This window comes from Asterias amurensis, chromosome 18, assembly GCF_032118995.1.
Source record: "Asterias amurensis chromosome 18, ASM3211899v1".
NCBI classification, from domain to species: domain Eukaryota; kingdom Metazoa; phylum Echinodermata; class Asteroidea; order Forcipulatida; family Asteriidae; genus Asterias; species Asterias amurensis.
This window is the reverse complement of record NC_092665.1, coordinates 8,632,769-8,647,410: the sequence shown is the minus strand read 5'-3', so window position 1 is coordinate 8,647,410 and position 14,642 is coordinate 8,632,769. Positions and strand designations below refer to the sequence as shown.

General features: G+C 39.4%; 1 long non-coding RNA gene across 1 annotated transcript; it reads left to right on the top strand.

The window, feature by feature from the left end:
- The first annotated feature begins 1,472 nt into the window (after positions 1-1,472).
- LOC139950281 (uncharacterized) lies at positions 1,473-14,379 on the top strand. The gene is made up of 3 exons (XR_011787630.1): positions 1,473-1,557; positions 12,572-12,680; positions 14,262-14,379. It is a non-coding gene; the product is annotated as an uncharacterized lncRNA (long non-coding RNA).
- Positions 14,380-14,642: the final 263 nt, after the last annotated feature.

Genomic DNA, 14,642 nt, shown 5'->3' with positions numbered 1-14,642 from the left:
CTCGAAATCAAATATGTGGAGAATTATTCTTTCTCCAAAACTACGTCACTTCAGAGGGAGCTGTTTCTCACAATGTTTTATTGTTTTATACCACCAACCCGTCTCCCCATTACTCGTAGGTTTTATGCTAACCATTATTTTGAGTAATTAAATTACCAATAGTGTCCACTGGCTTTAAAGGCAGTGCTCTAATAGTAGAGCAGAAGTGTGGCTAATTTATTACGAACTTGGTTACTACTCTATATAAAAACATAATGATCGAAAATATGTGTAACTCTTTGGTCAAGGCGGCCGCTACCCTAGCCCTATATAGGACTCTTCCTCTAGTACACAGTACAATACGAAAGTGTAAGGCCGCCAGGGCTACCGCTACCCATGCTTTGAATATTAAAGGAACACGTTGCCTTGGATCGGACGAGTTGGTCAAAACAAAAGCGTTTGTAACCGTTTTTTATAAAATGCATATGGTTGGAAAGATGTTTTAAAAGTAGAATACAATGATCCACACAAGTTTGCCTCGAAATTGCGTGGTTTTCCTTCTACTGTGCGAACTAACATGGTCGGCCATTTATGGGAGTCAAAATTTTGACCCCCATAAATGGCCGACGTGTTAGTCGACGAGGTAAAAGGAAAACCACGCAATTTCGAGGCATGTTTGTGTGGATCATTGTATTCTACTTTTACAACATCTTTCTACCCATATGCATTTTATAAAAAACGGTTACAAACGCTTTTCAAAGACCAACTCGACCGATCCAAGGCAATGTGTTCCTTTAAATACTTATGAAATCAGATCGATGTGTCAGTGTTATTATTATGTCGTCCGATAGAGTAAAAGTATTTTTCATGCGTATAAGCAAAGCGAAGGAGCATGAATTGCCGGGTTTTATTTTGTTTCATGCAAATTTCCCCGCATGTTTCCATCCTCAAGGAAAACACTAATTGACAATAATGTGTAGATGGGGGACCCTGTAGTTGTGTCGGTTTCTATAACTAAATTTTGTTTCTTCTGGGTCAGATTTGTTTCGGCGCATAGAGATGGGTTCCCGGTTTATCATCTTCAATATCATCTGATGCTCTGGGTTTTTCTTTCTTGCAGTTTTTCCGTGTGTTTTAACGGTTACCACATGGTTACCAACAGGCATACACATACACACATACACCGCAAGAAACAGAAGATGCCCGCGGCAGCCGACTTCTACTCTACATTTTATGGGAAGTAGAGTCGGGCAGCACGCAATAGTCGCGCAACCAGCAGAGAGCACCCGCTGCAACTCGACTATCTCACTGCGTGGGACCATAAACGACTTGTCCACAATTCTACGATTATCGCAGAATTTGGCGATAAACAGAGCTATGAAGTTGCGCCCTGTGGTCTTGAAAGAATTTTGTACACAGAACGTGTAGGGAACCATGGGGGAATGGGTTATCACTTGCGGGCGCCTCTTCCCGCCGCCGATAGCTTCATTCGACGGCGGGGTTTCAAGACAAGTGCGAACGTCATACATCTTGTGGAGATTTCAATCGTCATATTTCCGGATACGAAATGGAAAATAAGTATGTTTAAACCTTAATATTCACTTATATTGTATACATGTACGTGCTTACTATGGTGTTGTAGATAGGGATGTGAATGTCAGTGAAGACGTTCGATTTCAATCGTTGGTTTCAATTTGTAAATTAGCACGACATACGTATACATGTATCTGACATGACATAGCACGACTAAGTATAGTGACAGGCAACTGGCATGCTCGGCGCGGTGTTCCTCTTGCTATATAAATACTAGGGACCAATTGTGAGGTATTTCATAGGGACCCCAACGGAAATAAGCCAAAGATAAAAATTGGCTTAATTGGGTTGTCCTTGTTTTGTATATTTTTGTGTCCTATTTTTATTGTGTTCGAAATTAATTTATCTTATTTCATCGTCTGTTTCCGATTGCGATGTGTGTGTATTTTTGACATGTTTTTATCCAAATAAATTCAAATCAAATCAAGTTCTGTCAATGATAGTAAACCTGGCATGCTGCGCGGTGTCTTTGTGCTGTGTGTACTTTATTAAGCACCAAGTTGGGTTTTTCATAGGAGCCCAACGGAAATGAGCCAAAGATATTGCCTAACTATTGGGTTATCTTTGTTTATTTTTGTGTCCTATTTTTATTGTGTTCAAAATTAATTTATCTTATTTCATCGTCTGTTTCCGATTGCTGTGTATGTATTTTTGACATGTTTTTATCCAAATAAATTCAAATCAAATCAAACCAAGTCAATGATAGTAGCTTGGCATGCTCTGCGCGGTCTCCCTCTGTGCTGTGTGTACTTTATTAAGCACCAAGTTGGGTATTTCATAGGAGCCCAACGGAAGTAAGCCCAAGATATTGGCTTTATTTGGTTATCCTTGGATATTTTTTGTGTCCTATTTTTATTGTGTTCTAAATTAATTGATCTTAATTCAACGTCTTTTCTCCCATTGTTGTGACGGTTTTGATCGTCATAATTTAGGATACTGAAATGAAACTTAAGTATATTCTTATATACTTATGAACTTATGGTAAACATATTTACCATGGTGTTGTAGAAAGGGATGTCAATGAAAATTATTGCTGGATGTCGGTGAAGACATTCGGTTCCAAACGTTGGTTCTATTTGTAAATATAACACGACTATCTCATTTTTAATGAAAGTAATTTTACAGGCAACTTACTAATAGCCTCGCATGCTCTGCGCGGTGTCTCCCTCTGTGCTGTGTCACAGTGTGTACTTTAGGGACCAAGATGGGTAGTCAGAGACATCCCAATGGTTTATTCGGTTATCCTAGGATCGGTTATCCGGGTGTTTTTTTTTCGTGTTCTTACTTAATTTATCTGATTCCATTGTCTTTTCTCCTATTGTGTATGTATAGTTAACATTCAAATAAATTCAAAGTGTTGTTCTTGGCAGGGTATGACCTCGATATTGTGAGAGTTTTTAAGAACTGTAATCAGAGGATAACAAATTTGTTCTACCAGGGTCATTGGTGCAAACATGTACTTATATGTCTACATGTGAAGTTAAAGTCGCCATTAAATATTTATAAATATATAACTGTTTACATGCATTTCTTCTTAAAGATTCCTTTTTTTTAGTCAATTTGTAAACAAAACACCCCTTTGAAAAGCACAACATTAGAGGCAATTTTTATGTCCATAAAAAAAGTTGATCGGCTTTAAGCGCAAAATGGGGTATGCTGCGGCGCCTTTTCCCGCCGCCAATTTGCTACGGCTGCGTCCGACGTTGGGTCTCGAGTCCTACTTGTTGAGGTTTCAATTGTCATAATTCCGGGTACTGAAATGGAACTAAAGTATATTTTTATAAACCTTAACATTCACTTATTGTGTACGCGCTTACTATGGTGTTATAGAAAGGGATGCGAGTGTCAGTGAAGACATTCAGTTCCAATCGTCATTTTCAATTTGTGAATATAACACGACTATAGGGCCTACTGACATGTTATTGATAATAATTTTATAGGCAACTTGATAGTAGCCTGGCATGCTCTGCGCGATGTCCTTCTGTGAGGTGTGTACTTAAAGCACCAAGTTGGGTGTTTCATAGGAGCCCAACGGAACTAAGCCACAGATATTGGCTTTTTTTGGTTATCCTTGTATATTTTGGTGTTCTATTTTTATTGTGTTTCTAAACTAAATTTTCTTATTTCATCGTCTTTTCTCCTATTGTTGTGTTTGTGTTTTGAATTTTTTTTTTATCTGAATAAATACAAATCAAATCAAATTGTATACATTGCATCCGTCCTTCATTTTTATGTTCATAAATATTTGTTTTCTAGTGTATGCTTAAATTGTTATTGTCGACCTGAAAAATAAATGTTCATTTGTGGGATGTTTTTAAGGAACTGTTATCAGTGGATAATAAATTTGTTCTACCATGGTCATTGGTGCAAACATGTTCTTGTTGGTCTACCTATGTTATTTAATAAATAAAAGTCGCTGTTAATATTTATAAGCGTATATTGGTTTACATGAGTTTCTTCATAGAGAGACTCCCTTGTTTGAGTCAGTTTGCTAGATGTCAGTGAAGACATTTGGTTCCAATCGTCTGTTTCAATTTGTAAATATAACACGACTATAGGGCCTGTTTATATTTTTAATGATAGTAATTTTATAGGCAACTTGATAGTAGGCTGCTGCTCTGCGCGGTGTACCTCTGTGCTGTGTGTACTTTAAGGACCATTATGTATTTCATTGCGACCCCAACGGAAATAAGCTTTATTGGGTCACCACGGATATTTTTATAACCTTGGGATGTCAAGAGATGTTCGAACTGAACACCAAGTCAGTAGGGCATGCCAGTCTTTTATTGGCTCAATATTCATGTAAATGTTAACGTTTTGATAGAATGGCTTTACAAACCAACCCTCTGCTTTGATGAAATTGTAAACTGTACACGGGGCAGTGTACTGTAGTATGCACAGACACACGTCGTGCGTGGCGGTGTATGGCGCGGCCATCTGCGGGACACACTCACACCGCACAAATCAGCGCACTGACCAATCGAGCAAACGATCGGCGTAAATTGGTGTTTTTTGTTATATGAATAAGGTTATCTTGAGAAATATAAAGGTGGATTATATTAAACAAACAGGGTTGTCTGCAAAATCTTTGTTTGTTTTTGAAAGCTCAGTATAAAGTAAGGGGGCCAAATTGACACTTTTCAAATGTGGTGGGGGGGGGGGCAACGGCCCCCCGATGTCACTGCCGTTCATCCTTCGCACTTATTGTTAGACGTATTTTTTGTTAGAACAATGAGAAAAAGATGTGTTTACCATTGGTGCTACAGCTTGCTATAGGCAAGAGGTAACGACCCCTGGGGTTCCCTGCATTAGGCATGCTCCGGCTCCCGCCGGGTAGTTTGTCTAAAACACAAATGTCCCATTGTGGGGCTAGGACACGATTATCCTCAATGAGCATACATTCTACACTATTTTTGCACAGTCTGGCACTATAGTGTTTTCATTGTTCGATGTGTAAGGCAATTGAGGGGGAACCAGATGCGTAAAGGTCCCATTATGCGGCTAGGACACATTTCTCCTCGTTTAGCATACCCTCTACACTGGCTCAGTCTGGCTTCTGTATTTTTTATTCCCTTTTTGTATTTATAAGGGTATGTTGGGGGAGCCAGACAAACGGTTAGCTTCGGTACACGCGAGCAGTGGGAAAAAAAATTCCGCTGGAGGTTTGCATGCCAGTTTTTTGCTTAATCAAAATTGCCGATAATATTGAACAAATTGTGATATATCAACATTTTCTATATTTCGATATGATTAATAATGTTACATCCGCGGTATCTATCTCAAAAAAACGTTGTGTATTAAGTATTTTCGATATATCGACGGACGTTATTTAGCTGAACAGTCAAAAATAAATATGGTTACGCGGATGTTGGTCAGTTAACTGGTTAACCTTGTAACTGTCACTGTTAAATAGTCTCTACTGGTCATTTTTTGTGGGTTGGTTCTGACAGAGTGAAATAAAATTTTGAACTCGTGTTTCAGACAAATTTAATATTGTATTCGCTTTGTGTGTTTTTTTTATCCACTGTTTTCGCTTTTAAATAAACATTTTATTTGGTTCTAATTCAGTGTATTTATGTCATCAGCCAATTGAACAATAAAAACACATTGTGCCAATCCCTTTTTTATATGACCCTGGATTATTTCTTCATTTTCATATAACTGCTTCATTATTTGCTTACTGATTTGTTGGTTTTCCTGTAACCTTGTGAATGTAAAGCATTGTGAGATTTCATGTAATACCTTATAATAATAGTAAAAATAAATTACCTTTAATTCGATGCATTTGTTGAGTCCTACGTGGTGATGACGTTGTTAGAGAACTCTCTATGGATCACAGTCATCTGTTTGCATAGCATCAACTAACTTTCTATGGATCGTTTTCCTCTCCAACCACAACACTTTTGGAATGCCGAAGTCACCCACCTCATCTATTAATGGCCATGGACGTATGAACTTGAAACACTGATAACCATTTTCTTAGTGGTGTCAACCATTAGGCCCCTCGTATATGGAGCGCTCCACGCGACCAAGGCTATCGATCGGTATTAGTTAGGTGTAGGTGGGCATTAAATATCTTAAACACTGTTACCTATGTTATCATATATGTAATGTTAACAAAACTTTTAGTCCCTAAACAGGTTGCCTGGTTACTAACTATTCTTTTTGTTGTCTAGCAGGACGAGGCCCTTTGATGTATGGAGCACTCTTTGCGGCAAAGCAAATTGGTCGGTTCTAGTTAGGTGGGCATTAAATATCTTATACACTGTTACCTATGTTATCATATATGTAATGTTAACAAAACTTTAGTCCCTAAACAGGTTGCCTGGATCCAAAGCTCCCTCGTCTTCCCTGGTTACTAACTGTATTCTTTTTGTTGTCAATGATCAGGACGAGGCTCTTTGATGTAAGGAGCGCTCTTTGCAGCTAAGCGAATAGGTCGGTTCTAGTTAGGTGGGCATTAAATATCTTATACACTGTTACCTATGTTATCATATATGCAATGTTAACAAAACTTTAGTCCCTAAACAGGTTGCCTGGTTACTAACTGTATTCTTTTTGTTGTCTAGCAGGACGAGGCCCTTTGATGTATGGAGCGCTCTTTGCGGCTAAGCGAATTGGTCGGTTCTAGTTAGGTGGGCATTAAATATCTTATACACTGTTACCTATGTTATCATATATGTAATGTTAACAAAACTTTAGTCCCTAAACAGGTTGCCTGGATCCAAAGCTCCCTCGTCTTCCCTGGTTACTAACTGTATTCTTTTTGTTGTCAATGAGCAGGACATGGCTCTTTGATGTAAGGAGCGCTCTTTGCAGCTAAGCGAATTGGTCGGTTCTAGTTAGGTGGGCATTAAATATCTTATACACTGTTACCTACTTTATCATATATGCAATGTTAACAAAACTTTAGTCCCTTAAACACTGTTACCTATGTTATCATATATGTAATGTTAACAAAACTTTTAGTCCCTAAACAGGTTGCCTGGTTACTAACTATTCTTTTTGTTGTCTAGCAGGACGAGGCCCTTTGATGTATGGAGCGCTCTTTGCGGCAAAGCAAATTGGTCGGTTCTAGTTAGGTGGGCATTAAATATCTTATACACTGTTACCTATGTTATCATATATGTAATGTTAACAAAACTTTAGTCCCTAAACAGGTTGCCTGGATCCAAAGCTCCCTCGTCTTCCCTGGTTACTAACTGTATTCTTTTTGTTGTCAATGAGCAGGACATGGCTCTTTGATGTAAGGAGCGCTCTTTGCAGCTAAGCGAATTGGTCGGTTCTAGTTAGGTGGGCATTAAATATCTTATACACTGTTACCTACTTTATCATATATGCAATGTTAACAAAACTTTAGTCCCTTAAACACTGTTACCTATGTTATCATATATGTAATGTTAACAAAACTTTTAGTCCCTAAACAGGTTGCCTGGTTACTAACTATTCTTTTTGTTGTCTAGCAGGACGAGGCCCTTTGATGTATGGAGCGCTCTTTGCGGCAAAGCAAATTGGTCGGTTCTAGTTAGGTGGGCATTAAATATCTTATACACTGTTACCTATGTTATCATATATGTAATGTTAACAAAACTTTAGTCCCTAAACAGGTTGCCTGGATCCAAAGCTCCCTCGTCTTCCCTGGTTACTAACTGTATTCTTTTTGTTGTCAATGATCAGGACGAGGCTCTTTGATGTAAGGAGCGCTCTTTGCAGCTAAGCGAATTGGTCGGTTCTAGTTAGGTGGGCATTAAATATCTTATACACTGTTACCTATGTTATCATATATGTAATGTTAACAAAACTTTAGTCCCTAAACAGGTTGCCTGGTTACTAACTGTATTCTTTTTGTTGTCTAGCAGGACGAGGCCCTTTGATGTATGGAGCGCTCTGCGCAGCTAAGCGAATTGGTCGGTTCTAGTTAGGTGGGCATTATATATCTTATACACTGTTACCTATGTTATCATATATGCAATGTTAACAAAACTTTATTCCCAAAACAGGTTGTTCCAACTCGATCCTACTCTGCGGTAGTAGTTGTAGACTGGCACTCTACCTAACAAGTTTCTATGATACTTGCGAATATGGGAATATATTGAAGGGATACAAACTCTTTATGAGGCGTTGACGTTAATAGCGAGAAGTCCATTGATCCAATAAGAGAACCTTAGGTGCGGTAGTAGGTAGACTGGCACTCTACCTAACAAATTCCTATGATACTTGCGAATATGGGAATATATTGAAGGGATACAAACTCTTTATGAGGCGGTGACGTTAATAGCGAGAAGTCCATTGATCCAATAAGAGAACCTTAGGTGCGATAGTAGGTAGACTGGCACTCTACCTAACATATTCCTATGATACTTGCGAATATGGGAATATATTGAAGGGATACAAACTCTTAATGAGGCAGTGACGTTAATAGCGAGAAGTCCATTGATACAATAAGAGAACCTACCCTGCGGTAGTAGGTAGAATGGCACTCTATGTAACAAATTTCTATGATACTTGCGAATATGGGAATATATTGAAGGGATACAAACTCTTTATGAGGCGGTGTCGTTAATAGAGAGAACTATAGAGAGATCCAATAAGAGAACCTTAGGTGCGGTAGTAGGTAGACTGGGACTCTAGCTAACAAGTTTCTATGATTTTTGCGAATATGGGAATATATTGAAGGAATGAGAACTCATTCCGGTGCAGTGACGTTCTGAGCGAGAAGTCCGATCGATCCACTAAGATAACCTACGGTGCGGAAGTAGGTAGACTGGCACTCTACGTAACAATTTCCTATGATACTTGCGAGTATGGGATTGTATTGAAGGAATAAGAACTCACTCCGGTGCAGTGACGTTCTGAGCGAGAAGTCCGATCGATCCACTTAGAGAACCTACTCTGCGGTAGTAGGTAGACTGGCACTCTACGTAACAATTTCCTATGATACTTGCGAATATGGGATTGTATTGAAGGAATAAGAACTCACTCCGGTGCAGTGACGTTCTGAGCGAGAAGTCCGAACGATCCAATAAGAGAACCTACTCTGCGGTAGTAGGTAGACTGGCACTCTACGTAACAATTTCCTAAGATACTTGCGAGTATGGGATTGTACTGAAGGATAAGAACTCACTCCGGTGCAGTGACGTTCTGAGCGAGAAGTCCGATCGATCCACTAAGAGAACCTACTCTGCGGTAGTAGGTAGACTGGCACTCTACGTAACAATTTCCTGAGATACTTGCGAGTATGGGATTGTATTGAAGGAATAAGAACTCACTCCGGTGCAGTGACTTTCTGAGCGAGAAGTCCGATCGATCCACTAAGAGAACCTACTCTGCGGTAGTAGGTAGACTGGCACTCTACGTAACAATTTCCTGAGATACTTGCGAATATGGGATTGTATTGAAGGAATAAGAACTCACTCCGGTGCAGTGACGTTCTCAGAAGTCCGAACGATCCAATAAGAGAACCTACTCTGCGGTCGTAGGTAGACTGGCACTCTACGTAACAATTTCATAAGATACTTGCAAGTATGGGATTGTACTGAAGGATAAGAACTCACTCCGGTGCAGTGACGTTCTGAGCGAGAAGTCCGATCGATCCACTAAGAGAACCTACTCTGCGGTAGTAGGTAGACTGGCACTCTACGTAACAATTTCCTGAGATACTTGCGAGTATGGGATTGTATTGAAGGAATAAGAACTCACTCCGGTGCAGTGACGTTCTGAGCGAGAAGTCCGATCGATCCACTAAGATAACCTACGGTGCGGAAGTAGGTAGACTGCCACTCTACGTAACAATTTCCTATGATACTTGCGAATATGGGAATATATTGAAGGAATAAGAACTCACTCCGGTGCAGTGACGTTCTGAGCGAGAAGTCCGATCGATCCACTAAGATAACCTACGGTGCGGAAGTAGGTAGACTGGCACTCTACGTAACAATTTCCTATGATACTTGCGAGTATGGGATTGTATTGAAGGAATAAGAACTCACTCCGGTGCAGTGACGTTCTGAGCGAGAAGTCCGATCGATCCAATAAGAGAACCTACTCTGCGGTAGTAGGTAGACTGGCACTCTACGTAACAATTTCCCATGATACTTGCGAATATGGGATTGTATTGAAGGAATAAAAACTCACTCCGGTGCAGTGACGTTCTGAGCGAGAAGTCCGAATCGATCCAATAAGAGAACCTACTCTGCGGTAGTAGGTAGACTGGCACTCTACGTAACAATTTCCTATGATACTTACGAATATGGGATTGTATTAAAGGAATAAGAACTCACTCCGGTGCAGTGACGTTCTGAGCGAGAAGTCCGAACGATCCAATAAGAGAACCTACTCTGCGGTAGTAGGTAGACTGGCACTCTACGTAACAATTTCCTAAGATACTAGCGAGTATGGGATTGTACTGAAGGAATAAGAACTCACTCCGGTGCAGTGACGTTCTGAGCGAGAAGTCCGATCGATCCACTAAGATAACCTACGGTGCGGAAGTAGGTAGACTGGCACTCTACGTAACAATTTCCTATGATACTTGCGAATATGGGAATATATTGAAGGAATAAGAACTCACTCCGGTGCAGTGACGTTCTGAGCGAGAAGTCCGATCGATCCACTAAGATAACCTACGGTGCGGAAGTAGGTAGACTGGCACTCTACGTAACAATTTCCTATGATACTTGCGAGTATGGGATTGTATTGAAGGAATAAGAACTCACTCCGGTGCAGTGACGTTCTGAGCGAGAAGTCCGAACGATCCAATAAGAGAACCTACTCTGCGGTAGTAGGTAGACTGGCACTCTACGTAACAATTTCCTATGATGCTTGCGAATATGAGATTGTATTGAAGGAATAAGAACTCAATTTGGTGCAGTGATGTTCTGAGCGAGAAGTCCGATCGATCCAATAAGAGAACCTACTCTGCGGTAGTAGGTAGACTGGCACTCTACGCAACAATTTCCCATGATACTTGCGAATATGGGATTGTATTGAAGGAATAAAAACTCACTCCGGTGCAGTGACGTTCTGAGCGAGAAGTCCGAATCGATCCAATAAGAGAACCTACTCTGCGGTAGTAGGTAGACTGGCACTCTACGCAACAATTTCCCATGATACTTGCGAATATGGGATTGTATTGAAGGAATAAAAACTCACTCCGGTGCAGTGATGTTCTAAGCGAGAAGTCTGATTGATCCAATAAGAGAACCTATGGTGCAGAAGTAGGTAGACTGGCACTCTACCTAACAAGTTTCTATGATACTTGCAAATATGGGAATATATTGAAGGAATAAGAACTCACTCCGGTGCAGTGATGTTCTAAGCGAGAAGTATTATCGATCCAATAAGAGAACCTATGGTGCGGAAGTAGGTAGACTGGCACTCTACCTAACAAGTTTCTATGATACTTGCGAATATGGGAACATATTGAAGGAATAAGAACTCACTCCGGTGCAGTGACGTTCTGAGCGAGAGGTCCATTCGATCCACTAAGAGAACCTACAGTGGGTAGTAGGTAGACTGGCAATCTCTTGGTTTTTTTTTTTAAGAATCTTGTTTTTTTTTTTTTTATGACATGTTTTTACCAGTTTTTGCCTTTTTAAAAATTTCCCTTAACAACAATTTTTTGTGTTTGTGTGCAGATGGTGCCGGTTAATTGTTCATTCCACTTATCTTAACTCTGTAAAGTTAAGAACAAGAAGTCCACTCGATCCTTTAAGAGAACCTACTCTGCGGTAGTAGGTAGACTGGCACTCTAACTAACAAAACCCTATGATACTAGCGATTATGGGAATATATTGAAGGAATAAAAACTCACTCCAGGGAAGTGACGTTCTGAGCGAGAAGTCCACTGGATCCATTAGAGAACCTACTCTGCGGTAGTAGCTGGTAGACTGGCACTCTACCTAACCAAACCCTATGATGCGAGGGCTTGAAAATTGGGATTATGAAAAATAATAAAAACTCACTCCGAGTTAGCGACGTTAATAGCGAGAAGTCCCCTCGATCCACCAAGAGAACCTACAGTGGTTAGTAGGTAGACTGGCACTCTCTTGCTTTTTTTTTTTTAAGAATCTTTTATTTTCAATTACTTGTTTTAATTTTTTGTGTTTGTGTGTAGATTGTGCCGGTTTATTTATCATTTCCCTTTTCTTAACCCTGTGTAACTAAATAAATTTAAATGTTGTTGTGTTTTTAATCAGATTTGTTGGCCGGTTACTTTTATCGTGGGGATCAAAGGGCTAGGAACGGCCAAGAATGTGTGTGAAGTATTGAGCAACTTCTCACTCATGAAACATTCTATATGGCCAGCGTCTCAAATAGCCTCTCCTAGTCAAACTCCTACTGCCCGGCTTCCCGTGCCGATCCCTGTTTAGAACAGTGGGCAGAGGTGTGTTTTAAGCAAATGACAGTACGTACCAAGAAAAAAACATTGACCAAATCCGCAGTTTGTCACTAACGAGAGGGTTCTTAATGAGTAGTATTGTTTCTTTGTTACTTTCAGGTCACATTTCAAGGTTCAACATATCCAGTTACTAGGAAGGAAGAAGACAATGGGAAAAGGATTCTGTTTTGACATTCCTGCTATTAATCTGCTCATAGAGAAAATAGAGGTGAGACAACATTCTCATTTAACTTCAAAATGTTACTGATCTTATGAAAAGCGCTTGGAACCGTTTATAAAATGTTGAAAGTAGAATTTAACTAAGCACATTATGCCCAGCATTTGCACAGTTTTTCTAATGTTCTCTACTAACATGACACGCCAGCTTGTGGAGTCAAATTTTATACTCCACAAAATGGTTGGCCATGTTTGTTTGCGAAGTAAAAGAAAAACCACACAATTTTGGGGCATATTCTTGTGGCTCATTGTATTCTAAAACATCCTTCTTAACATATGCATATTATATAAAAAAAAAATTAAAAAACGATTTCTAAACACCAACTAAGTCCAATCCCAGGCAACGTGTCCCTTTAAAGTAAATTTGAAACACTATTCTTATGGTCAATTGATAGCAGCAAGAATGTAATAATAACCTATATAAATTGTTTGCCGTGATTCACTTTTATGCTTGGCATCATCATTGCAACCCAACACGACACTACAGGCAAGGCTTTATGCTTATGTGGCTGTGTATGGTCAATAAAAAAATGGGCCAGGGCTTACTTCCCTCACAAAATACTCTATAACAAACTCATAAGAAACTTATAGGAATCTTATAAGAACCTGTATTGAGCAGTCGTAAAGAATCTTATTAGAGTCTATTGAGCAGTCTTATAAGAATCTTATCAGAGTCTTATGTGATTCTTACAAGTATTTAATATGTAAATTAGTGAGATCTCAAAAGAAATACACCAGGATCTTTTGAGAAACTTCTCTTCAGAATCTCGTAAGAAGTGTATAAGAATCATTTCAGAGTACGATTTTTAAATGGAAAGTGTCATCTACTGTGAGTTGCAATCGTTGTGACATTGAGGCAAGGTCATGCTCAGTAAGTTATCAGACTTAATAGTATGCATGAGTTAGAAGCATAAAGCAAACCAAATCAAATCATGAGTCAAGTTGCTGTGACTGGCGCCCCACTTACACTGCGTAATTTGTTCCGAGCAAAGATGTTTGTCTGAGAAAGCAGTATTTTCTGCTTATTAACAGCTTACTGATATTCGACCCATGTTCTCATCTGTAAAGCCAACTATAAAATAATGTGTCCTCCATCCCCGCAGTATGGACAGTGCTGGGCTAAGTTTCATAAAGCTGCTTAAGCACAAAAACTAGCTAAGCACAACAAAATTGTGCTACCAGAAAAAGGTTACCAGCCTAAATACCTTGTCAAAAAGTTCAATTTGTACAAAGTACAAAGGCTTCAGGGGCATGAAGCCATTTTCAGTCATCTGAAAGCACACAATCTTTGCTACAAGGCTATTTTTTCTTTCATCGTTTTCAAGTACGATGACCAAAAAATGTTTACAGTAAAAGGCATGGTCTAAAACAGCAGTTTGAAAGTTAAACTTCACACACCTTTTATCAGAAAACACTGAGCTTTGGCTGTGGTCATTTTGTGGCATGAGCGATATGTTGTATGTTTGAAGTTAAGCAAATGACGGTACTTGCCCAAAAAACATTGACCATATCCGCAGTTTGTCACTGACGAGAGGGTTCTTAATGCGAAGTATTGTTTGTTTGTTACTTTCAGGTCACATGTCAAGGTTCATCATCATCATCCAGTTACTAGGAAGTAAGAAGACAACGGGAAAAGGATTCTGTTTTGACATTCCTGCTATTTATTTGCTCATAGAGAAAATAGAGGTGAGACAACATTCTCATTTAACTTCAAAATATAACTGATCTTATAAAAAGCGCTTGTAACCGTTTATAAAATGCATATAATTGAAAGTAGAATATAATCATGCACATTATGCCCCATGACTAACGGGACGAGCATCGGTTGAACATGTAATTTTGCAAAGTTAAAGGAAACCACATGATTTGGAGGCATATTCTTGTGGCTCATTATATTCTACTTATAAAATATGTATCTTACCATCTGCGTTTCATTAAAAAAACATAAACGCTT